Here is a 234-nt window from a genome sequence, read left to right as displayed (position 1 = left end):
AGTTAACACCTTATAAAATTAATTTGATTATGCTAGGTTACATAAACAAATTTCATTAAAAATTAAATTAATTTAAGTTAATAATTAAGTTTAAAAACATTTATTAAAAATAATTGCAATATGGAACGTATAAAGAACTTCGTCCATTTCAATCGTATACAGTTATTAATTATCACGTAATAACAAGGATTTTGTTTCACGACATATAGCAGATGATTTTAATAATGTTTTCTC

General features: G+C 21.4%; 1 protein-coding gene across 1 annotated transcript in view; it reads right to left on the bottom strand.

Annotated features, from left to right (window-relative positions):
• Positions 1–234, bottom strand: part of LOC108755200 (nucleolar protein 10-like) — a 16033-nt gene that overhangs the window by 338 nt on the left and 15461 nt on the right. The window lies entirely within an intron of this gene.

Source organism: Trachymyrmex septentrionalis, unplaced genomic scaffold, assembly GCF_001594115.1.
Source record: "Trachymyrmex septentrionalis isolate Tsep2-gDNA-1 unplaced genomic scaffold, Tsep1.0 scaffold86, whole genome shotgun sequence".
In the NCBI taxonomy this organism is placed as follows: Eukaryota; Metazoa; Arthropoda; class Insecta; order Hymenoptera; family Formicidae; genus Trachymyrmex; species Trachymyrmex septentrionalis.
The sequence above is the reverse complement of the archived record's forward strand: the minus strand, read 5'-3'. Positions and strand labels throughout refer to the sequence as shown.